Below are 23,891 nucleotides of genomic sequence, written 5' to 3'. Positions count from 1 at the left end.
GTTCCTTCACACCTTGTATCAGCTGTAATCCAGTCCAGTCCAGTGCTGCCTGCTGAGCAGCACTGACCAACACTGCCTGGGCCCAGGCTTTTATCTCTGAGGCCCCATTATGATGTCAGAAAGCTGGCTCTGGAATCCTGAGGGCTCCACTATGACACGTGCAAAGTTCCGTCTGAACTTTATATAAGACGGTGAGGCTCAGTCAGTCACTCAGTGTTGCCTGAGAGGGCAACACTGCAACAGCCGGCCGCCAGGCTGTCTTTTTTTTGCACAGCTAGTTGCCTCCAGGAGGCCACAAGAGGGAGACAAGGGACTGCAAAATGGAAAATAGGCATCCACCAACTTTACAGACAACTTCTCCTTGCTCCTACAACCTCCATCCTTGCACAGTTTGTTATTCTTCTAGGTAACATAGTAACAAATCCAAATTGCTGCTCTCTTTGTAGGCAAGCAAGGCTTTGTTGCAACTGCAATTCTTACTTCTTCTTGAAATGTAGGGACGACAGTACATTCCATCACATCCATCTAGTGTACACAGGTAGGTCCATTGTGGCGGGCAGGCGAGCGGGCGGGCTGCTTTATTGGCTGTTTGCTGTTCCCCTACTCCACTCCACTATTTGACTGTTGTGCTGCATCAATCAATCAATCAATCAATCAATCAATCAGTGGCTGGCTCAGGTGCAGCTCTTTAACTTACCTAAAAGGGAGGGCGGAGAGAAGACAAGGAAGGTGAATGAGGTGTTCCAATGTGAAATGCCGGAAACACAGAAACACAGACGACACACAACAAGAGGTGGCAATCTATTCATTAATTGCATTTAATCAATGAGCTCATTATCACTCATGCATTGTCCAACAGGTGTTGAAATAATGGGATTAAAAGGGGAGATCCCTTCAGAAAGACAGAAACAATAGCAAAGACAAAAAACACTTTTGGAATCTGCTTTTAGTCAACACATAAGGAAAGGGTGCACCGGTCCTGGAAATACTGCAATACCAGGTCAATGCGTGGAGTGGACAGAGCAAGCTCTATTTCCATCTCCCTGTTCTAAAAATCCATTTAATATATGGTCCCCAGATAGGGGACGTATCAGATATTAAACTGATAAGAACAGATACTACACTTGATCTTAGCCAAAAGGCCGAGAAGCGATAACCCGAACGGGCCGCGCGTTGCCCGAGCCTGCCCGATACTGCTGTTCAGCCCTTGCAGCGATTCAGCCTACTTCTAGGCAATTCCATGGGGCCCTGCAGGCTCACACACTCACAGCTACACGGGAGGTGAATAAAGGCCGGAGAGGAAGCCAGACAGGATTTGCTTCTTTTGCTTGCACCACAATGCAGTGCTGAAAGAGGAGGAATCTACATAAAAACGCCTTCCTGGCAACGCCCAAATGCCCTGCTACTGGCAGCGGCAGCAAGTGCATGCCCACAGCCACCCCTTGTTCCTTCACACCTTGTATCAGCTGTAATCCAGTCCAGTCCAGTGCTGCCTGCTGAGCAGCACTGACCAACACTGCCTGGGCCCAGGCTTTTATCTCTGAGGCCCCATTATGATGTCAGAAAGCTGGCTCTGGAATCCTGAGGGCTCCACTATGACACGTGCAAAGTTCCGTCTGAACTTTATATAAGACGGTGAGGCTCAGTCAGTCACTCAGTGTTGCCTGAGAGGGCAACACTGCAACAGCCGGCCGCCAGGCTGTCTTTTTTTTGCACAGCTAGTTGCCTCCAGGAGGCCACAAGAGGGAGACAAGGGACTGCAAAATGGAAAATAGGCATCCACCAACTTTACAGACAACTTCTCCTTGCTCCTACAACCTCCATCCTTGCACAGTTTGTTATTCTTCTAGGTAACATAGTAACAAATCCAAATTGCTGCTCTCTTTGTAGGCAAGCAAGGCTTTGTTGCAACTGCAATTCTTACTTCTTCTTGAAATGTAGGGACGACAGTACATTCCATCACATCCATCTAGTGTACACAGGTAGGTCCATTGTGGCGGGCAGGCGAGCGGGCGGGCTGCTTTATTGGCTGTTTGCTGTTCCCCTACTCCACTCCACTATTTGACTGTTGTGCTGCATCAATCAATCAATCAATCAATCAATCAGTGGCTGGCTCAGGTGCAGCTGGCTCAGGTGCAGCTCTTTAACTTACCTAAAAGGGAGGGCGGAGAGAAGACAAGGAAGGTGAATGAGGTGTTCCAATGTGAAATGCCGGAAACACAGAAACACAGACGACACACAACAAGAGGTGGCAATCTATTCATTAATTGCATTTAATCAATGAGCTCATTATCACTCATGCATTGTCCAACAGGTGTTGAAATAATGGGATTAAAAGGGGAGATCCCTTCAGAAAGACAGAAACAATAGCAAAGACAAAAAACACTTTTGGAATCTGCTTTTAGTCAACACATAAGGAAAGGGTGCACCGGTCCTGGAAATACTGCAATACCAGGTCAATGCGTGGAGTGGACAGAGCAAGCTCTATTTCCATCTCCCTGTTCTAAAAATCCATTTAATATATGGTCCCCAGATAGGGGACGTATCAGATATTAAACTGATAAGAACAGATACTACACTTGATCTTAGCCAAAAGGCCGAGAAGCGATAACCCGAACGGGCCGCGCGTTGCCCGAGCCTGCCCGATACTGCTGTTCAGCCCTTGCAGCGATTCAGCCTACTTCTAGGCAATTCCATGGGGCCCTGCAGGCTCACACACTCACAGCTACACGGGAGGTGAATAAAGGCCGGAGAGGAAGCCAGACAGGATTTGCTTCTTTTGCTTGCACCACAATGCAGTGCTGAAAGAGGAGGAATCTACATAAAAACGCCTTCCTGGCAACGCCCAAATGCCCTGCTGCCATGCAGATAAACACTGGCAGCGGCAGCAAGTGCATGCCCACAGCCACCCCTTGTTCCTTCACACCTTGTATCAGCTGTAATCCAGTCCAGTCCAGTGCTGCCTGCTGAGCAGCACTGACCAACACTGCCTGGGCCCAGGCTTTTATCTCTGAGGCCCCATTATGATGTCAGAAAGCTGGCTCTGGAATCCTGAGGGCTCCACTATGACACGTGCAAAGTTCCGTCTGAACTTTATATAAGACGGTGAGGCTCAGTCAGTCACTCAGTGTTGCCTGAGAGGGCAACACTGCAACAGCCGGCCGCCAGGCTGTCTTTTTTTTGCACAGCTAGTTGCCTCCAGGAGGCCACAAGAGGGAGACAAGGGACTGCAAAATGGAAAATAGGCATCCACCAACTTTACAGACAACTTCTCCTTGCTCCTACAACATCCATCCTTGCACAGTTTGTTATTCTTCTAGGTAACATAGTAACAAATCCAAATTGCTGCTCTCTTTGTAGGCAAGCAAGGCTTTGTTGCAACTGCAATTCTTACTTCTTCTTGAAATGTAGGGACGACAGTACATTCCATCACATCCATCTAGTGTACACAGGTAGGTCCATTGTGGCGGGCAGGCGAGCGGGCGGGCTGCTTTATTGGCTGTTTGCTGTTCCCCTACTCCACTCCACTATTTGACTGTTGTGCTGCATCAATCAATCAATCAATCAATCAATCAATCAATCAATCAATCAATCAGTGGCTGGCTCAGGTGCAGCTCTTTAACTTACCTAAAAGGGAGGGCGGAGAGAAGACAAGGAAGGTGAATGAGGTGTTCCAATGTGAAATGCCGGAAACACAGAAACACAGACGACACACAACAAGAGGTGGCAATCTATTCATTAATTGCATTTAATCAATGAGCTCATTATCACTCATGCATTGTCCAACAGGTGTTGAAATAATGGGATTAAAAGGGGAGATCCCTTCAGAAAGACAGAAACAATAGCAAAGACAAAAAACACTTTTGGAATCTGCTTTTAGTCAACACATAAGGAAAGGGTGCACCGGTCCTGGAAATACTGCAATACCAGGTCAATGCGTGGAGTGGACAGAGCAAGCTCTATTTCCATCTCCCTGTTCTAAAAATCCATTTAATATATGGTCCCCAGATAGGGGACGTATCAGATATTAAACTGATAAGAACAGATACTACACTTGATCTTAGCCAAAAGGCCGAGAAGCGATAACCTGAACGGGCCGCGCGTTGCCCGAGCCTGCCCGATACTGCTGTTCAGCCCTTGCAGCGATTCAGCCTACTTCTAGGCAATTCCATGGGGCCCTGCAGGCTCACACACTCACAGCTACACGGGAGGTGAATAAAGGCCGGAGAGGAAGCCAGACAGGACTTGCTTCTTTTGCTTGCACCACAATGCAGTGCTGAAAGAGGAGGAATCTACATAAAAACGCCTTCCTGGCAACGCCCAAATGCCCTGCTGCCATGCAGATAAACACTGGCAGCGGCAGCAAGTGCATGCCCACAGCCACCCCTTGTTCCTTCACACCTTGTATCAGCTGTAATCCAGTCCAGTCCAGTGCTGCCTGCTGAGCAGCACTGACCAACACTGCCTGGGCCCAGGCTTTTATCTCTGAGGCCCCATTATGATGTCAGAAAGCTGGCTCTGGAATCCTGAGGGCTCCACTATGACACGTGCAAAGTTCCGTCTGAACTTTATATAAGACGGTGAGGCTCAGTCAGTCACTCAGTGTTGCCTGAGAGGGCAACACTGCAACAGCCGGCCGCCAGGCTGTCTTTTTTTTGCACAGCTAGTTGCCTCCAGGAGGCCACAAGAGGGAGACAAGGGACTGCAAAATGGAAAATAGGCATCCACCAACTTTACAGACAACTTCTCCTTGCTCCTACAACCTCCATCCTTGCACAGTTTGTTATTCTTCTAGGTAACATAGTAACAAATCCAAATTGCTGCTCTCTTTGTAGGCAAGCAAGGCTTTGTTGCAACTGCAATTCTTACTTCTTCTTGAAATGTAGGGACGACAGTACATTCCATCACATCCATCTAGTGTACACAGGTAGGTCCATTGTGGCGGGCAGGCGAGCGGGCGGGCTGCTTTATTGGCTGTTTGCTGTTCCCCTACTCCACTCCACTATTTGACTGTTGTGCTGCATCAATCAATCAATCAATCAATCAATCAATCAGTGGCTGGCTCAGGTGCAGCTCTTTAACTTACCTAAAAGGGAGGGCGGAGAGAAGACAAGGAAGGTGAATGAGGTGTTCCAATGTGAAATGCCGGAAACACAGAAACACAGACGACACACAACAAGAGGTGGCAATCTATTCATTAATTGCATTTAATCAATGAGCTCATTATCACTCATGCATTGTCCAACAGGTGTTGAAATAATGGGATTAAAAGGGGAGATCCCTTCAGAAAGACAGAAACAATAGCAAAGACAAAAAACACTTTTGGAATCTGCTTTTAGTCAACACATAAGGAAAGGGTGCACCGGTCCTGGAAATACTGCAATACCAGGTCAATGCGTGGAGTGGACAGAGCAAGCTCTATTTCCATCTCCCTGTTCTAAAAATCCATTTAATATATGGTCCCCAGATAGGGGACGTATCAGATATTAAACTGATAAGAACAGATACTACACTTGATCTTAGCCAAAAGGCCGAGAAGCGATAACCCGAACGGGCCGCGCGTTGCCAGAGCCTGCCCGATACTGCTGTTCAGCCCTTGCAGCGATTCAGCCTACTTCTAGGCAATTCCATGGGGCCCTGCAGGCTCACACACTCACAGCTACACGGGAGGTGAATAAAGGCCGGAGAGGAAGCCAGACAGGATTTGCTTCTTTTGCTTGCACCACAATGCAGTGCTGAAAGAGGAGGAATCTACATAAAAACGCCTTCCTGGCAACGCCCAAATGCCCTGCTGCCATGCAGATAAACACTGGCAGCGGCAGCAAGTGCATGCCCACAGCCACCCCTTGTTCCTTCACACCTTGTATCAGCTGTAATCCAGTCCAGTCCAGTGCTGCCTGCTGAGCAGCACTGACCAACACTGCCTGGGCCCAGGCTTTTATCTCTGAGGCCCCATTATGATGTCAGAAAGCTGGCTCTGGAATCCTGAGGGCTCCACTATGACACGTGCAAAGTTCCGTCTGAACTTTATATAAGACGGTGAGGCTCAGTCAGTCACTCAGTGTTGCCTGAGAGGGCAACACTGCAACAGCCGGCCGCCAGGCTGTCTTTTTTTTGCACAGCTAGTTGCCTCCAGGAGGCCACAAGAGGGAGACAAGGGACTGCAAAATGGAAAATAGGCATCCACCAACTTTACAGACAACTTCTCCTTGCTCCTACAACCTCCATCCTTGCACAGTTTGTTATTCTTCTAGGTAACATAGTAACAAATCCAAATTGCTGCTCTCTTTGTAGGCAAGCAAGGCTTTGTTGCAACTGCAATTCTTACTTCTTCTTGAAATGTAGGGACGACAGTACATTCCATCACATCCATCTAGTGTACACAGGTAGGTCCATTGTGGCGGGCAGGCGAGCGGGCGGGCTGCTTTATTGGCTGTTTGCTGTTCCCCTACTCCACTCCACTATTTGACTGTTGTGCTGCATCAATCAATCAATCAATCAATCAATCAATCAATCAATCAATCAATCAGTGGCTGGCTCAGGTGCAGCTCTTTAACTTACCTAAAAGGGAGGGCGGAGAGAAGACAAGGAAGGTGAATGAGGTGTTCCAATGTGAAATGCCGGAAACACAGAAACACAGACGACACACAACAAGAGGTGGCAATCTATTCATTAATTGCATTTAATCAATGAGCTCATTATCACTCATGCATTGTCCAACAGGTGTTGAAATAATGGGATTAAAAGGGGAGATCCCTTCAGAAAGACAGAAACAATAGCAAAGACAAAAAACACTTTTGGAATCTGCTTTTAGTCAACACATAAGGAAAGGGTGCACCGGTCCTGGAAATACTGCAATACCAGGTCAATGCGTGGAGTGGACAGAGCAAGCTCTATTTCCATCTCCCTGTTCTAAAAATCCATTTAATATATGGTCCCCAGATAGGGGACGTATCAGATATTAAACTGATAAGAACAGATACTACACTTGATCTTAGCCAAAAGGCCGAGAAGCGATAACCCGAACGGGCCGCGCGTTGCCCGAGCCTGCCCGATACTGCTGTTCAGCCCTTGCAGCGATTCAGCCTACTTCTAGGCAATTCCATGGGGCCCTGCAGGCTCACACACTCACAGCTACACGGGAGGTGAATAAAGGCCGGAGAGGAAGCCAGACAGGATTTGCTTCTTTTGCTTGCACCACAATGCAGTGCTGAAAGAGGAGGAATCTACATAAAAACGCCTTCCTGGCAACGCCCAAATGCCCTGCTGCCATGCAGATAAACACTGGCAGCGGCAGCAAGTGCATGCCCACAGCCACCCCTTGTTCCTTCACACCTTGTATCAGCTGTAATCCAGTCCAGTCCAGTGCTGCCTGCTGAGCAGCACTGACCAACACTGCCTGGGCCCAGGCTTTTATCTCTGAGGCCCCATTATGATGTCAGAAAGCTGGCTCTGGAATCCTGAGGGCTCCACTATGACACGTGCAAAGTTCCGTCTGAACTTTATATAAGACGGTGAGGCTCAGTCAGTCACTCAGTGTTGCCTGAGAGGGCAACACTGCAACAGCCGGCCGTCAGGCTGTCTTTTTTTTGCACAGCTAGTTGCCTCCAGGAGGCCACAAGAGGGAGACAAGGGACTGCAAAATGGAAAATAGGCATCCACCAACTTTACAGACAACTTCTCCTTGCTCCTACAACCTCCATCCTTGCACAGTTTGTTATTCTTCTAGGTAACATAGTAACAAATCCAAATTGCTGCTCTCTTTGTAGGCAAGCAAGGCTTTGTTGCAACTGCAATTCTTACTTCTTCTTGAAATGTAGGGACGACAGTACATTCCATCACATCCATCTAGTGTACACAGGTAGGTCCATTGTGGCGGGCAGGCGAGCGGGCGGGCTGCTTTATTGGCTGTTTGCTGTTCCCCTACTCCACTCCACTATTTGACTGTTGTGCTGCATCAATCAATCAATCAATCAATCAATCAATCAATCAATCAATCAATCAATCAATCAGTGGCTGGCTCAGGTGCAGCTCTTTAACTTACCTAAAAGGGAGGGCGGAGAGAAGACAAGGAAGGTGAATGAGGTGTTCCAATGTGAAATGCCGGAAACACAGAAACACAGACGACACACAACAAGAGGTGGCAATCTATTCATTAATTGCATTTAATCAATGAGCTCATTATCACTCATGCATTGTCCAACAGGTGTTGAAATAATGGGATTAAAAGGGGAGATCCCTTCAGAAAGACAGAAACAATAGCAAAGACAAAAAACACTTTTGGAATCTGCTTTTAGTCAACACATAAGGAAAGGGTGCACCGGTCCTGGAAATACTGCAATACCAGGTCAATGCGTGGAGTGGACAGAGCAAGCTCTATTTCCATCTCCCTGTTCTAAAAATCCATTTAATATATGGTCCCCAGATAGGGGACGTATCAGATATTAAACTGATAAGAACAGATACTACACTTGATCTTAGCCAAAAGGCCGAGAAGCGATAACCCGAACGGGCCGCGCGTTGCCCGAGCCTGCCCGATACTGCTGTTCAGCCCTTGCAGCGATTCAGCCTACTTCTAGGCAATTCCATGGGGCCCTGCAGGCTCACACACTCACAGCTACCCGGGAGGTGAATAAAGGCCGGAGAGGAAGCCAGACAGGATTTGCTTCTTTTGCTTGCACCACAATGCAGTGCTGAAAGAGGAGGAATCTACATAAAAACGCCTTCCTGGCAACGCCCAAATGCCCTGCTGCCATGCAGATAAACACTGGCAGCGGCAGCAAGTGCATGCCCACAGCCACCCCTTGTTCCTTCACACCTTGTATCAGCTGTAATCCAGTCCAGTCCAGTGCTGCCTGCTGAGCAGCACTGACCAACACTGCCTGGTGTAGTGTCCTGACAATACCATAGAGGAGTATTGTTTACATTGTAATGCATTGAACATAATGTTATATGTTGTGTTATGCTGCCACCTAGTGATGCAAATCTATTTTTCCAGCCTGTAAAGGGTGTGGCTGGAGAGGAGGGTCTGAGGCAGTTCCCATGAGGCTTTGCAGCAGAAAGTTGTAGAGGAGTCGGTTCCAGGAGAGGAACGAGGGAAGACAGCCTGTGAGGAGAGCTGAGATAATACTGGGCCTCACAGCATATTTAGTTCAGAAAGCTTCTGGCCTGAACTAGAAATTAATACAGGGAAACAAACCTGCGTAAAGAGAAGGAAAGCAAGAGAGAAGAAAGTTCATTTTGCTGCTTGCAGATAGGAAACTGTCTCCGCCTGACTCATCCCGCCTGCCCTAGCTGGATAATAACTTCTATGTGGAGCCGAGCTGCAGCCTGCAATCTTCCAGTAAAGAAACTGTGAGTTATTATTATACCAAGTTACATCACCGTCTCCTGCGTGTTACTCTGCACTGCACCCACTAACAACAAGGGCACCCCATATCCCATCCACCAGGAGACAGCACCACAGGGTGTGCCCCAGGGGGAATCAACAACTACCACCCATACATATGCAGATCCCCCTCCTTCACTGTGCCAGCTCCGCAGGAGTGTGAGAGGACTACAGCCACCGTGAGTACTACAACTCCCAACATTGGTCTCCGCACTTTCCCTCATCCCCATCGGGCTGTTGCACATAAATTGGCGTCACGAACAGGATTAACACACCTCTGTGCCTGCTAAAGAGACTTTATTGTTGCAAGAAATTATCACCAGCACATGTGGGGTTAAGCAGCCATCTTGGAAAGACTGTGTGTTACTTATGGAACTTGTGATAGAAATTGCTGTACTGACAGTGAATGTGATTAGAGACTTTTACATTGAATTGATCATTGTTTTAGCAGAACAAAAGTGACATTAGAGACTGTTTGCATTGAATTGTTTGCTGCATCACAACTGCTCTTAGCTCCACCCCCGCTCACTTGAAGGCGGGAAAGCAGAGAATCTGCCCAGCAACAGCAAGGAACCTCATGTTACAGACCACTACAGTGGAACCAAAGTTCCTACCCACTGTTGCAGTGGGGAAGGAGAAACAAGCCGGAACCACCGGAAGTCGATGGGCGCCGCCATCTTGAAAAGTACAGAATCTGAGTCACAGCGGCCGCTTATTTTCCAAAAAGACAGAGAAAGCGGTTCCAGCTCCAAAACAGTGAGTACCGCTGAAAGTTTTTACAATTCAGCCCAAGTAAAGATGAACTTGTCGCATCAGTGAGCACAAATAAGAGACTTACTACACATTCTGCTACTGAGCATCTCGTTGCTAGGGGCAACGATAGGAATTTATATTAGAAATGTCTGACGACAGCGATAACGGCTCCCCCAGCCGAGGTGGATCACCCACCACCAGGCATATGATGCCACTGACCATGCCGTATTATTTTGGAGCACCCTGGCTCCCCCGCTACAAAGGTGAATCACATACCCTGAGAGAATTTAAAGGGAAAATGCTTGCTATGTTCCGGTTATATCCAGTGTCAACAGAACAGAAGGTGGAAATTCTCATTGGCCAGCTAGGGGGCGCTGCATTGAGAGAGGTAAAGTCATGGCCTCATTCAGAAAGAAAGACAGTAGAACAGATTCTTGAAAGACTACTGGTCACCTTTGAAACCAGGACGGTATCAGAATTGAAAATGCGCTTCTTTAGCAAGAAACAACAGCTCGGTGAGTCCCTTAGAGACTATGCTTTATCCCTACAGGAGGCACTGAGGGCCGTTATAGAAGTGGACCCACGTGAAGCACAGAATGCAGATAACACACTGCGGGAGCAGTTTATTGAAGGAGCTGAAACAAAGTCTCTGAAAAGTCAACTAAAGATGCTGTCTGCTCAACATCCTGAAAGTACGTTCCTGGATTTTAAAGAATTGTCCATCAGAATCCTGGGGGTAGAACTCAACCAAGAATCAACCAAATTTGCTGTGTGTCCTGCTGACAGTTATGGAGATGCTAAGCTCATGTGTCCTGTGTCTCCAGGAAATACTCTCCTTGCTGCCCAGGGTGCACAAGTACAGATTCCAGATGCAGTGGCTGATTTAAAGGACCAAGTCGCAATCCTGACTAAGAGCTTGGAGAAGGTGTGTCATAAGCTTGAACAGTTAGAGATGCGTCCTCAGCCAGAGTGTGAGTCCCCACAGCATAGGAGTCGTCCTACTGACAGTGCGAGCAAGGGATACTACAGGAGATCTGGAAGATTGCCTACAGACAGGTTTGATACTCATGGAAGGCCCATCTGCAGACACTGCCACAAAAGTGGTCATGTGGAGAGAGAGTGCTGGCGGTCAAAAGAACATCCCCCGAGGCCAAGGACCGTCCCTCGGGTGGAAGAACACTAGGTCCAGAAGATCCAAATTGGCTGACAAGGTATGTCGGGGCCCCATCCATTAGTCACCATCCACATTAATGGGGTACCCCTGACAGCTCTGCTGGACACTGGTTCGCAAGTCACCACCATACAGAAAGCCATGTTTGAGAAATACTGGAGCCGCGACCTATTGATGCAGCCACCAGAAGTTTGGCTGAATGTTATTGCAAGCAATGGTCAGACAGTACCCCTGCAAGGTTACTGGGAACCCACCGTTCAAGTGGGAGAGACTAACCTAACACAGCAAGGTGTGATCGTAGTAAAGGTCCATGATGAAGATATGCCTCCAGTGGTGCTCGGAATGAACATCCTAAGGAATTGTTATGGGGAAATGCTAGATGCCCTACACCGATCCCTGCCAACAGCTTCACACTCTGCGCAGAAAGTAATCCAACAGACTATTCGTGTGCTGTGCGCTCAGCAGAAGTTTGCCAACGTCAGAGGAGAGATCTGCCGTGCCCGCATTAGAGATGTCCGTCCAGTGATCCTGAAACCCGGTACCGAAACCCTGCTGTGGTGCCATGCTCGCCCAGGGATACGAGGCCAAGACTACCAAGCCTTAGTAGAACCCCTCCATCTTGAAGAACATCCTATGGTGCTTGCTGCAAGAAGTCTAGTGACCGTTTCCCACGGAAAGGTACCCATCCGCCTCTTGAATCTGAGTGACATCCCTGTGGAATTAAAGAAATACTACTCTGTTGCCCAGTTATTACAGGTCACATTCCAAGACATTGTGGAAGTCCCAACAATTGCTGCCCAACAGTCCACTCAAATACAGAGTACACAAGAAGAGAATTCCTCTACACCATGGTGGTCAGAAATTTGTGTTGGGGATATTGCCACGCCTGCTGAACAAATTGAAGGAGTATTGGAAGTCTCAAGAGAATACCATCAGGCCTTCAGTAAACATCCCCTGGACTTCGGGAAGACCAGCATAATGAAGCACAATATCCCAACTGGCTCTCATCCTCCAATTAAAGAGAGATACCGGCCCATACCACCCACTATGTACCAACCTGTCAAGAAGATGATAAAAGAAATGAAGGATGCCAAGGTGATTCGGGACAGTCACAGCCCTTGGGCTGCACCTATTGTCTTAGTCAAAAAGAAAGATGGCAAGATGCGATTCTGCGTAGACTACCGGAAAATTAACAATATAACCCACAAAGATGCCTATCCTTTACCACGCATAGAAGAGTCCTTGACTGCTTTGGGAAAAGCTGCTTATTTCTCCACCCTGGATTTGACAAGTGGGTACTGGCAGGTACCTATGGCCCCAGAAGACATTGAGAAGACAGCATTTACCACTCCCATGGGCCTATTTGAATTCAATTGCATGCCCTTTGGACTCTGTAATGCACCTGGAACTTTTCAGAGGTTGATGGAGCGCTGTCTGGGCCACAAGAACTTTGAGACTGTTCTGCTGTATTTGGATGACGTGATCATCTACTCTAAGTCCTATGAAGACCACCTACAACATCTGGCTGAGGTCTTCCAGGTTCTCATTAAGCATGGTCTCAAGGTGAAACCCTCCAAGTGCCATCTGCTGAAGCCACAAGTCAACTACTTGGGACACGTTGTTAGCTCTGAGGGTGTGATGCCTGACCCAGAGAAGATTGCTGTTGTGAAGGATTGGCCTACTCCCACCACAGTAAAAGAGGTGAGAAGTTTCCTGGGATTCGCAGGTTATTACAGGCGCTTTATACCCTATTTCGCCCAGATTGCAGAGCCTCTACAAGAGCTTCTTAGAGGACACTCAAAGGAACATCTGAAAAGACCAATTCCTATTGAATGGACTGAGGATCAAGAGATTGCCTTCCAGCTGCTGAAACAGAAGCTGATTGAGCCACCCATCCTTGGTTATCCAGACTACAGTCAACCTTTCTGCCTCTACACGGATGCCAGCAAGAAAGGTCTTGGAGCCATCCTGACCCAAATGCAAGAGGGAAGAGAACGGGTAATAGCCTTTGGCAGCCGAGGGCTTAAAGGGACTGAACGAAATGACCAAAATTACAGCTCGTTCAAATTGGAGTTCCTCGCGTTAGTGTGGGCTGTAACCGAGAAGTACAAAGACTACCTCGCGGCAACACCATTCGTAGTCTACACAGACAACAACCCCCTTGCACATCTGAACACAGCCAGGCTGGGAGCCCTAGAGCAAAGGTGGGCATCTCGTCTTGCAAACTACGACTTTGTGGTCAAGTACAGAACCGGCAAATCCAATGAGAATGCGGACGCATTATCCCGCCTGCCAACCGATGAAGTACCTGCTCAGAATGAAGAAGACTGGGAAGAAGTAGAAATGCCATCCTTCTACACCCTCTTCACACAGCAGAACACAATCACCATCATGGAGAAAGGACTTTGCTCGCAGCAACAGAGTTCAGAGTCACTCCAAGAGAAGCAGCAATGGATTAAACTTCAAGCAGAGAGTCGGGTGATGGGAGAGCTGCAAGATTTTCTCGTCAGTAGAAGAGTACCTGAGAGACTTCGTCGTGGCAATGTAGACCCTGAATTAATCCGTCTCTGGAGACAGAGGAGACGACTCTTCATAAAAAAAGGTCTGATGCTACGCAGCGCTCTGGATCCCATCACTGGTGACCGTCTACATCAAGTAGTAGTACCCCGGCGAGATGCAAGAACAGTACTAGAAGCCTACCATGACAGATCGGGACACTTCGGTGTACAAAAAACAGAAGCCACAGTCCGCAGACGCTTCTATTGGGTAGGAATGCGTGAAGATATTGAGAATTGGTGCAGAGAGTGTCAAGCTTGTGCTCTAAGCAGAGGTGAAAAACATGATCAGAAGGCTCCATTACATCCCATCGTAAGTCACCGACCTTTGGAGATCGTGGCCATAGATCATGTCAAATTTGAGCCTAGCAGATCTGGATACACATATGCAATGACCATCATCGATCACTACACCAAGTTTGCGGTTGCAGTACCTGTCCGAGACTTGACAGCCAAAACCACTGCCGCTGTTTTCTGGAGATACTTCATGCTACCCTATGGATGTCCTGAGAAGATCCTGACTGACAGAGGGTCAGCATTTGAATCTCAGCTATTCCAAGAACTGTGTTCTCTCTACAGTTGTCAGAAGCTCCGTACAACAGCTTACCACCCACAAGGCAATGGCCTCTGTGAAAAGATGAACAAGACGCTTATAGAGATGCTGAGGACTGTGCCATCTCACAGGAGGACTAATTGGCCAACCCTGCTACCAGAGTTAGTTTACATGTACAACAACACTGTACACTGTTCCACTGGGTACACTCCCTACTACCTCATGTTTGGTCGTCAGGGCAAATTACCAGCTGACTTAGACCTGGATGTGTCAGTGCCTGATGCCATCAACCCGTTGCCACGAACCGATTGGGTGAGTGACCACCAGAGACGTCTGGCTGATGCCAACAAAATTGTTGAAAGTCGAATGGAGGAAGCCCGCAAGAAGCAACAAATGGACTTTGACTTGCATGCTAGAGCCGAGCCTTTTAAGATTGGTGATCATGTTTGGCTCAAGAATAATCACAGAACGAGCAAACTGGACACCAAGTGGGAAACAGAACCGTACACCATCAAAGCCATCCCGTATCCTGACACAGCCGTGTACGAAATAGTGAAAGAAGGCCGAGCACCTCAAGTAGTCCATCGTAACAGACTTAAATTGTGTCAAAAAGAGTTTGTTCCTGCAGAGGCTGAAATCGTTGAGAAACCTCCTGTTGTTGAGAAACTTTTACCGTCACCAGAGACACAGATGCCTGATTTTTCTCCTTTGGATTGGTTCTTTGGGCCTTTAATTTCCTTCATTGTCCCTGACAAAAGTGTTCCGGATCAAGTTGAGACTCCGATAACATCACAGCCAGGGTCTTCAGCCAGCCCAGAGCAACAGATGAACCCAGAACCAGCTTTCTTCGAGGAAGAACCTATTAGAAGACCAGAGAGGAGCACCAGGGGTAAATTACCCGCCAGGTATCTCGACTAACTGTTTCATCATAGACTTTAACATTTTCTCTACCTCATACTTTTTACTTGAACATTGAATGACTTTGCTATATTTACCCAAGTTATTCCGTGCCGAACTTTTGGACACTGTCCCGGTTGAGTTAAGAACTCTTGCACCCCACAAGTTTATATGAGGAATCCACATCCCTGTTCCCCAACAGTTGATACAGGAACTTTACATTGAACAAGAGTCGTCACCCATATTCCTTATTCTAGTGCCTTAAAGGACTGATGAGACTCTTCGTGAAAGTAATATATTGCACTGTTTTAATATATGCTTGATATGTGCCTGACTTTTCCATTCCTAGGGTTGCAGTTCCTCCATCGTTGCAGACGCCGAGGACGGCTTTTGTTAAAGCAGGGGTGTATGTAGTGTCCTGACAATACCATAGAGGAGTATTGTTTACATTGTAATGCATTGAACATAATGTTATATGTTGTGTTATGCTGCCACCTAGTGATGCAAATCTATTTTTCCAGCCTGTAAAGGGTGTGGCTGGAGAGGAGGGTCTGAGGCAGTTCCCATGAGGCTTTGCAGCAGAAAGTTGTAGAGGAGTCGGTTCCAGGAGAGGAACGAGGGTAGACAGCCTGTGAGGAGAGCTGAGATAATACTGGGCCTCACAGCATATTTAGTTCAGAAAGCTTCTGGCCTGAACTAGAAATTAATACAGGGAAACAAACCTGCGTAAAGAGAAGGAAAGCAAGAGAGAAGAAAGTTTATTTTGCTGCTTGCAGATAGGAAACTGTCTCAGCCTGACTCATCCCGCCTGCCCTAGCTGGATAATAACTTCTATGTGGAACCAAGCTGCAGCCTGCAATCTTCCAGTAAAGAAACTGTGAGTTATTATTATACCAAGTTACATCACCGTCTCCTGCGTGTTAATCTGCACTGCACCCACTAACAACAAGGGCACCCCATATCCCATCCACCAGGAGACAGCACCACAGGGTGTGCCCCAGGGGGAATCAACAACTACCACCCATACATATGCAGATCCCCCTCCTTCACTGTGCCAGCTCCGCAGGAGTGTGAGAGGACTACAGCCACCGTGAGTACTACAACTCCCAACATTGGTCTCCACACTTTCCCTCATCCCCATCGGGCTGTTGCACTGGGCCCAGGCTTTTATCTCTGAGGCCCCATTATGATGTCAGAAAGCTGGCTCTGGAATCCTGAGGGCTCCACTATGACACGTGCAAAGTTCCGTCTGAACTTTATATAAGACGGTGAGGCTCAGTCAGTCACTCAGTGTTGCCTGAGAGGGCAACACTGCAACAGCCGGCCGCCAGGCTGTCTTTTTTTTGCACAGCTAGTTGCCTCCAGGAGGCCACAAGAGGGAGACAAGGGACTGCAAAATGGAAAATAGGCATCCACCAACTTTACAGACAACTTCTCCTTGCTCCTACAACCTCCATCCTTGCACAGTTTGTTATTCTTCTAGGTAACATAGTAACAAATCCAAATTGCTGCTCTCTTTGTAGGCAAGCAAGGCTTTGTTGCAACTGCAATTCTTACTTCTTCTTGAAATGTAGGGACGACAGTACATTCCATCACATCCATCTAGTGTACACAGGTAGGTCCATTGTGGCGGGCAGGCGAGCGGGCGGGCTGCTTTATTGGCTGTTTGCTGTTCCCCTACTCCACTCCACTATTTGACTGTTGTGCTGCATCAATCAATCAATCAATCAATCAATCAATCAATCAATCAATCAATCAATCAATCAATCAGTGGCTGGCTCAGGTGCAGCTCTTTAACTTACCTAAAAGGGAGGGCGGAGAGAAGACAAGGAAGGTGAATGAGGTGTTCCAATGTGAAATGCCGGAAACACAGAAACACAGACGACACACAACAAGATGTGGCAATCTATTCATTAATTGCATTTAATCAATGAGCTCATTATCACTCATGCATTGTCCAACAGGTGTTGAAATAATGGGATTAAAAGGGGAGATCCCTTCAGAAAGACAGAAACAATAGCAAAGACAAAAAACACTTTTGGAATCTGCTTTTAGTCAACACATAAGGAAAGGGTGCACCGGTCCTGGAAATACTGCAATACCAGGTCAATGCGTGGAGTGGACAGAGCAAGCTCTATTTCCATCTCCCTGTTCTAAAAATCCATTTAATATATGGTCCCCGACGTATCAGATATTAAACTGATAAGAACAGATACTACACTTGATCTTAGCCAAAAGGCCGAGAAGCGATAACCCGAACGGGCCGCGCGTTGCCCGAGCCTGCCCGATACTGCTGTTCAGCCCTTGCAGCGATTCAGCCTACTTCTAGGCAATTCCATGGGGCCCTGCAGGCTCACACACTCACAGCTACACGGGAGGTGAATAAAGGCCGGAGAGGAAGCCAGACAGGATTTGCTTCTTTTGCTTGCACCACAATGCAGTGCTGAAAGAGGAGGAATCTACATAAAAACGCCTTCCTGGCAACGCCCAAATGCCCTGCTGCCATGCAGATAAACACTGGCAGCGGCAGCAAGTGCATGCCCACAGCCACCCCTTGTTCCTTCACACCTTGTATCAGCTGTAATCCAGTCCAGTCCAGTGCTGCCTGCTGAGCAGCACTGACCAACACTGCCTGGGCCCAGGCTTTTATCTCTGAGGCCCCATTATGATGTCAGAAAGCTGGCTCTGGAATCCTGAGGGCTCCACTATGACACGTGCAAAGTTCCGTCTGAACTTTATATAAGACGGTGAGGCTCAGTCAGTCACTCAGTGTTGCCTGAGAGGGCAACACTGCAACAGCCGGCCGCCAGGCTGTCTTTTTTTTGCACAGCTAGTTGCCTCCAGGAGGCCACAAGAGGGAGACAAGGGACTGCAAAATGGAAAATAGGCATCCACCAACTTTACAGACAACTTCTCCTTGCTCCTACAACCTCCATCCTTGCACAGTTTGTTATTCTTCTAGGTAACATAGTAACAAATCCAAATTGCTGCTCTCTTTGTAGGCAAGCAAGGCTTTGTTGCAACTGCAATTCTTACTTCTTCTTGAAATGTAGGGACGACAGTACATTCCATCACATCCATCTAGCTAGTGTACACAGGTAGGTCCATTGTGGCGGGCAGGCGAGCGGGCGGGCTGCTTTATTGGCTGTTTGCTGTTCCCCTACTCCACTCCACTATTTGACTGTTGTGCTGCATCAATCAATCAATCAATCAATCAATCAATCAATCAATCAATCAATCAGTGGCTGGCTCAGGTGCAGCTCTTTAACTTACCTAAAAGGGAGGGCGGAGAGAAGACAAGGAAGGTGAATGAGGTGTTCCAATGTGAAATGCCGGAAACACAGAAACACAGACGACACACAACAAGAGGTGGCAATCTATTCATTAATTGCATTTAATCAATGAGCTCATTATCACTCATGCATTGTCCAACAGGTGTTGAAATAATGGGATTAAAAGGGGAGATCCCTTCAGAAAGACAGAAACAATAGCAAAGACAAAAAACACTTTTGGAATCTGCTTTTAGTCAACACATAAGGAAAGGGTGCACCGGTCCTGGAAATACTGCAATACCAGGTCAATGCGTGGAGTGGACAGAGCAAGCTCTATTTCCATCTCCCTGTTCTAAAAATCCATTTAATATATGGTCCCCAGATAGGGGACGTATCAGATATTAAACTGATAAGAACAGATACTACACTTGATCTTAGCCAAAAGGCCGAGAAGCGATAACCCGAACGGGCTGCGCGTTGCCCGAGCCTGCCCGATACTGCTGTTCAGCCCTTGCAGCGATTCAGCCTACTTCTAGGCAATTCCATGGGGCCCTGCAGGCTCACACACTCACAGCTACACGGGAGGTGAATAAAGGCCGGAGAGGAAGCCAGACAGGATTTGCTTCTTTTGCTTGCACCACAATGCAGTGCTGAAAGAGGAGGAATCTACATAAAAACGCCTTCCTGGCAACGCCCAAATGCCCTGCTGCCATGCAGATAAACACTGGCAGCGGCAGCAAGTGCATGCCCACAGCCACCCCTTGTTCCTTCACACCTTGTATCAGCTGTAATCCAGTCCAGTCCAGTGCTGCCTGCTGAGCAGCACTGACCAACACTGCCTGGGCCCAGGCTTTTATCTCTGAGGCCCCATTATGATGTCAGAAAGCTGGCTCTGGAATCCTGAGGGCTCCACTATGACACGTGCAAAGTTCCGTCTGAACTTTATATAAGACGGTGAGGCTCAGTCAGTCACTCAGTGTTGCCTGAGAGGGCAACACTGCAACAGCCGGCCGCCAGGCTGTCTTTTTTTTGCACAGCTAGTTGCCTCCAGGAGGCCACAAGAGGGAGACAAGGGACTGCAAAATGGAAAATAGGCATCCACCAACTTTACAGACAACTTCTCCTTGCTCCTACAACCTCCATCCTTGCACAGTTTGTTATTCTTCTAGGTAACATAGTAACAAATCCAAATTGCTGCTCTCTTTGTAGGCAAGCAAGGCTTTGTTGCAACTGCAATTCTTACTTCTTCTTGAAATGTAGGGACGACAGTACATTCCATCACATCCATCTAGTGTACACAGGTAGGTCCATTGTGGCGGGCAGGCGAGCGGGCGGGCTGCTTTATTGGCTGTTTGCTGTTCCCCTACTCCACTCCACTATTTGACTGTTGTGCTGCAACAATCAATCAATCAATCAATCAATCAATCAATCAATCAATCAATCAATCAATCAATCAATCAGTGGCTGGCTCAGGTGCAGCTCTTTAACTTACCTAAAAGGGAGGGCGGAGAGAAGACAAGGAAGGTGAATGAGGTGTTCCAATGTGAAATGCCGGAAACACAGAAACACAGACGACACACAACAAGAGGTGGCAATCTATTCATTAATTGCATTTAATCAATGAGCTCATTATCACTCATGCATTGTCCAACAGGTGTTGAAATAATGGGATTAAAAGGGGAGATCCCTTCAGAAAGACAGAAACAATAGCAAAGACAAAAAACACTTTTGGAATCTGCTTTTAGTCAACACATAAGGAAAGGGTGCACCGGTCCTGGAAATACTGCAATACCAGGTCAATGCGTGGAGTGGACAGAGCAAGCTCTATTTCCATCTCCCTGTTCTAAAAATCCATTTAATATATGGTCCCCAGATAGGGGACGTATCAGATATTAAACTGATAAGAACAGATACTACACTTGATCTTAGCCAAAAGGCCGAGAAGCGATAACCCGAACGGGCCGCGCGTTGCCCGAGCCTGCCCGATACTGCTGTTCAGCCCTTGCAGCGATTCAGCCTACTTCTAGGCAATTCCATGGGGCCCTGCAGGCTCACACACTCACAGCTACACGGGAGGTGAATAAAGGCCGGAGAGGAAGCCAGACAGGATTTGCTTCTTTTGCTTGCACCACAATGCAGTGCTGAAAGAGGAGGAATCTACATAAAAACGCCTTCCTGGCAACGCCCAAATGCCCTGCTGCCATGCAGATAAACACTGGCAGCGGCAGCAAGTGCATGCCCACAGCCACCCCTTGTTCCTTCACACCTTGTATCAGCTGTAATCCAGTCCAGTCCAGTGCTGCCTGCTGAGCAGCACTGACCAACACTGCCTGGGCCCAGGCTTTTATCTCTGAGGCCCCATTATGATGTCAGAAAGCTGGCTCTGGAATCCTGAGGGCTCCACTATGACACGTGCAAAGTTCCGTCTGAACTTTATATAAGACGGTGAGGCTCAGTCAGTCACTCAGTGTTGCCTGAGAGGGCAACACTGCAACAGCCGGCCGCCAGGCTGTCTTTTTTTTGCACAGCTAGTTGCCTCCAGGAGGCCACAAGAGGGAGACAAGGGACTGCAAAATGGAAAATAGGCATCCACCAACTTTACAGACAACTTCTCCTTGCTCCTACAACCTCCATCCTTGCACAGTTTGTTATTCTTCTAGGTAACATAGTAACAAATCCAAATTGCTGCTCTCTTTGTAGGCAAGCAAGGCTTTGTTGCAACTGCAATTCTTACTTCTTCTTGAAATGTAGGGACGACAGTACATTCCATCACATCCATCTAGTGTACACAGGTAGGTCCATTGTGGCGGGCAGGCGAGCGGGCGGGCTGCTTTATTGGCTGTTTGCTGTTCCCCTACTCCACTCCACTATTTGACTGTTGTGCTGCATCAATCAATCAATCAATCAATCAATCAATCAATCAATCAATCAATCAATCAGTGGCTGGCTCAGGTGCAGCTCTTTAACTTACCTAAAAGGGAGGGCGGAGAGAAGACAAGGAAGGTGAATGAGGTGTTCCAATGTGAAATGCCGGAAACACAGAAACACAGACGACACACAACAAGAGGTGGCAATCTATTCATTAATTGCATTTAATCAATGAGCTCATTATCACTCATGCATTGTCCAACAGGTGTTGAAATAATGGGATTAAAAGGGGAGATCCCTTCAGAAAGACAGAAACAATAGCAAAGACAAAAAACACTTTTGGAATCTGCTTTTAGTCAACACATAAGGAAAGGGTGCACCGGTCCTGGAAATACTGCAATACCAGGTCAATGCGTGGAGTGGACAGAGCAAGCTCTATTTCCATCTCCCTGTTCTAAAAATCCATTTAATATATGGTCCCCAGATAGGGGACGTATCAGATATTAAACTGATAAGAACAGATACTACACTTGATCTTAGCCAAAAGGCCGAGAAGCGATAACCCGAACGGGCCGCGCGTTGCCCGAGCCTGCCCGATACTGCTGTTCAGCCCTTGCAGCGATTCAGCCTACTTCTAGGCAATTCCATGGGGCCCTGCAGGCTCACACACTCACAGCTACACGGGAGGTGAATAAAGGCCGGAGAGGAAGCCAGACAGGATTTGCTTCTTTTGCTTGCACCACAATGCAGTGCTGAAAGAGGAGGAATCTACATAAAAACGCCTTCCTGGCAACGCCCAAATGCCCTGCTGCCATGCAGATAAACACTGGCAGCGGCAGCAAGTGCATGCCCACAGCCACCCCTTGTTCCTTCACACCTTGTATCAGCTGTAATCCAGTCCAGTCCAGTGCTGCCTGCTGAGCAGCACTGACCAACACTGCCTGGGCCCAGGCTTTTATCTCTGAGGCCCCATTATGATGTCAGAAAGCTGGCTCTGGAATCCTGAGGGCTCCACTATGACACGTGCAAAGTTCCGTCTGAACTTTATATAAGACGGTGAGGCTCAGTCAGTCACTCAGTGTTGCCTGAGAGGGCAACACTGCAACAGCCGGCCGCCAGGCTGTCTTTTTTTTGCACAGCTAGTTGCCTCCAGGAGGCCACAAGAGGGAGACAAGGGACTGCAAAATGGAAAATAGGCATCCACCAACTTTACAGACAACTTCTCCTTGCTCCTACAACCTCCATCCTTGCACAGTTTGTTATTCTTCTAGGTAACATAGTAACAAATCCAAATTGCTGCTCTCTTTGTAGGCAAGCAAGGCTTTGTTGCAACTGCAATTCTTACTTCTTCTTGAAATGTAGGGACGACAGTACATTCCATCACATCCATCTAGTGTACACAGGTAGGTCCATTGTGGCGGGCAGGCGAGCGGGCGGGCTGCTTTATTGGCTGTTTGCTGTTCCCCTACTCCACTCCACTATTTGACTGTTGTGCTGCATCAATCAATCAATCAATCAATCAATCAATCAATCAATCAATCAATCAATCAGTGGCTGGCTCAGGTGCAGCTCTTTAACTTACCTAAAAGGGAGGGCGGAGAGAAGACAAGGAAGGTGAATGAGGTGTTCCAATGTGAAATGCCGGAAACACAGAAACACAGACGACACACAACAAGAGGTGGCAATCTATTCATTAATTGCATTTAATCAATGAGCTCATTATCACTCATGCATTGTCCAACAGGTGTTGAAATAATGGGATTAAAAGGGGAGATCCCTTCAGAAAGACAGAAACAATAGCAAAGACAAAAAACACTTTTGGAATCTGCTTTTAGTCAACACATAAGGAAAGGGTGCACCGGTCCTGGAAATACTGCAATACCAGGTCAATGCGTGGAGTGGACAGAGCAAGCTCTATTTCCATCTCCCTGTTCTAAAAATCCATTTAATATATGGTCCCCAGATAGGGGACGTATCAGATATTAAACTGATAAGAACAGATACTACACTTGATCTTAGCCAAAAGGCCGAGAAGCGATAACCCGAACGGGCCGCGCGTTGCCCGAGCCTGCCCGATACTGCTGTTCAGCCCTTGCAGCGATTCAGCCTACTTCTAGGCAATTCCATGGGGCCCTGCAGGCTCACACACTCACAGCTACACGGGAGGTGAATAAAGGCCGGAGAGGAAGCCAGACAGGATTTGCTTCTTTTGCTTGCACCACAATGCAGTGCTGAAAGAGGAGGAATCTACATAAAAACGCCTTCCTGGCAACGCCCAAATGCCCTGCTGCCATGCAGATAAACACTGGCAGCGGCAGCAAGTGCATGCCCACAGCCACCCCTTGTTCCTTCACACCTTGTATCAGCTGTAATCCAGTCCAGTCCAGTGCTGCCTGCTGAGCAGCACTGACCAACACTGCCTGGGCCCAGGCTT

At 47.8% G+C, this 23,891-nt stretch overlaps 11 non-coding genes across 11 annotated transcripts; all 11 read right to left on the bottom strand.

The window, feature by feature from the left end:
* Window positions 1-963: 963 nt before the first annotated feature.
* On the bottom strand, window positions 964-1,154 carry LOC142686839 (U2 spliceosomal RNA). Its single transcript, XR_012856141.1, has one exon. It is a non-coding gene; the product is annotated as a U2 spliceosomal RNA (small nuclear RNA).
* A 1,264-nt stretch (window positions 1,155-2,418) lies between these two features.
* LOC142686838 (U2 spliceosomal RNA) lies at window positions 2,419-2,609 on the bottom strand. Its single transcript, XR_012856140.1, has one exon. It is a non-coding gene; the product is annotated as a U2 spliceosomal RNA (small nuclear RNA).
* A 1,284-nt stretch (window positions 2,610-3,893) lies between these two features.
* LOC142686837 (U2 spliceosomal RNA) lies at window positions 3,894-4,084 on the bottom strand. The gene has a single exon (XR_012856139.1). It is a non-coding gene; the product is annotated as a U2 spliceosomal RNA (small nuclear RNA).
* A 1,268-nt stretch (window positions 4,085-5,352) lies between these two features.
* Window positions 5,353-5,543, bottom strand: LOC142686836 (U2 spliceosomal RNA). The gene has a single exon (XR_012856138.1). It is a non-coding gene; the product is annotated as a U2 spliceosomal RNA (small nuclear RNA).
* Window positions 5,544-6,827: 1,284 nt separating this feature from the next.
* Window positions 6,828-7,018, bottom strand: LOC142686835 (U2 spliceosomal RNA). Its single transcript, XR_012856137.1, has one exon. It is a non-coding gene; the product is annotated as a U2 spliceosomal RNA (small nuclear RNA).
* A 1,292-nt stretch (window positions 7,019-8,310) lies between these two features.
* Window positions 8,311-8,501, bottom strand: LOC142686834 (U2 spliceosomal RNA). Its single transcript, XR_012856136.1, has one exon. It is a non-coding gene; the product is annotated as a U2 spliceosomal RNA (small nuclear RNA).
* Window positions 8,502-17,385: 8,884 nt separating this feature from the next.
* On the bottom strand, window positions 17,386-17,568 carry LOC142687152 (U2 spliceosomal RNA). Its single transcript, XR_012856424.1, has one exon. It is a non-coding gene; the product is annotated as a U2 spliceosomal RNA (small nuclear RNA).
* A 1,288-nt stretch (window positions 17,569-18,856) lies between these two features.
* LOC142686833 (U2 spliceosomal RNA) lies at window positions 18,857-19,047 on the bottom strand. The gene has a single exon (XR_012856135.1). It is a non-coding gene; the product is annotated as a U2 spliceosomal RNA (small nuclear RNA).
* A 1,300-nt stretch (window positions 19,048-20,347) lies between these two features.
* Window positions 20,348-20,538, bottom strand: LOC142686832 (U2 spliceosomal RNA). The gene has a single exon (XR_012856134.1). It is a non-coding gene; the product is annotated as a U2 spliceosomal RNA (small nuclear RNA).
* Window positions 20,539-21,826: 1,288 nt separating this feature from the next.
* LOC142686829 (U2 spliceosomal RNA) lies at window positions 21,827-22,017 on the bottom strand. The gene has a single exon (XR_012856132.1). It is a non-coding gene; the product is annotated as a U2 spliceosomal RNA (small nuclear RNA).
* A 1,288-nt stretch (window positions 22,018-23,305) lies between these two features.
* LOC142686828 (U2 spliceosomal RNA) lies at window positions 23,306-23,496 on the bottom strand. Its single transcript, XR_012856131.1, has one exon. It is a non-coding gene; the product is annotated as a U2 spliceosomal RNA (small nuclear RNA).
* Between the last annotated feature and the right edge of the window lie 395 nt (window positions 23,497-23,891).

The sequence above is a fragment of the Rhinoderma darwinii genome (assembly GCF_050947455.1).
Source record: "Rhinoderma darwinii isolate aRhiDar2 chromosome 5 unlocalized genomic scaffold, aRhiDar2.hap1 SUPER_5_unloc_19, whole genome shotgun sequence".
NCBI lineage: Eukaryota > Metazoa > Chordata > Amphibia > Anura > Rhinodermatidae > Rhinoderma > Rhinoderma darwinii.
The sequence above is the reverse complement of the archived record's forward strand: the minus strand, read 5'-3'. Positions and strand labels throughout refer to the sequence as shown.